This window comes from Larimichthys crocea, unplaced genomic scaffold, assembly GCF_000972845.2.
Source record: "Larimichthys crocea isolate SSNF unplaced genomic scaffold, L_crocea_2.0 scaffold76899, whole genome shotgun sequence".
Taxonomy (NCBI): domain Eukaryota; kingdom Metazoa; phylum Chordata; class Actinopteri; family Sciaenidae; genus Larimichthys; species Larimichthys crocea.
In genome coordinates this window covers 1-723 of record NW_020860157.1, presented here as the reverse complement: position 1 = coordinate 723, position 723 = coordinate 1, and the positions used below count along the sequence as shown (strand labels likewise).

The 723-nt window shown below is 46.1% G+C and overlaps 2 non-coding genes across 2 annotated transcripts; both read left to right on the top strand.

The window, feature by feature from the left end:
* The first annotated feature begins 86 nt into the window (after positions 1 to 86).
* trnam-cau (transfer RNA methionine (anticodon CAU)) lies at positions 87 to 159 on the top strand. The gene has a single exon. It is a non-coding gene; the product is annotated as a tRNA-Met (tRNA).
* A 433-nt stretch (positions 160 to 592) lies between these two features.
* trnam-cau (transfer RNA methionine (anticodon CAU)) lies at positions 593 to 665 on the top strand. Its single transcript has one exon. It is a non-coding gene; the product is annotated as a tRNA-Met (tRNA).
* Positions 666 to 723: the final 58 nt, after the last annotated feature.

Below are 723 nucleotides of genomic sequence, written 5' to 3'. Positions count from 1 at the left end.
GCACACCAGATAGGTGATTGTAAGACAAGTTACGCCATGGTTGCACCTGTGACAACTCGTCTTGACCACAATTGAGATGCTTCTAGGCCTCGTTGGCGCAGTAGGCAGCGCGTCAGTCTCATAATCTGAAGGTCGTGAGTTCGAGCCTCACACGGGGCAGGTGTTTTAAAGTCAGATGGCACCACAGCACAATGGGCCAAACACATGGTCCATAATGTTCACCATAGGCTAGATTTGCATGAAAAGCAAAAACATATATGTGATGCCAATAATCAAACAGAAGCCCTACATCAGGCAGTTTCCTGTGACAATGTATCGCCTCACATCAGTATGGAATAGTGGAGACACAGACTGTATACTGTCAAAGCTTTACTAACTCTATAGTATAAGAAGCTCAAAGTTTTCTTTCTACGTACATAGTTTGAAACATGACCAATACACCATCATTCATTCAGTCTTGTTCATAATTGGTTGTGGATCTATGATAGCCCTACAACTGCCCCATGGCACACCAGATAGGCGATTATAAGACAAGTTACGTCATGGTTGCACCTGTGACAACTCGTCTCGACCACAATTTAGGTGCTTCCAGGCCTCGTTGGCGCAGTAGGCAGCGCGTCAGTCTCATAATCTGAAGGTCGTGAGTTCGAGCCTCACACGGGGCAGGTGTTTTAAAGTCAGATGGCACCACAACACACTGGGCCAAACACATGGTCCATAATG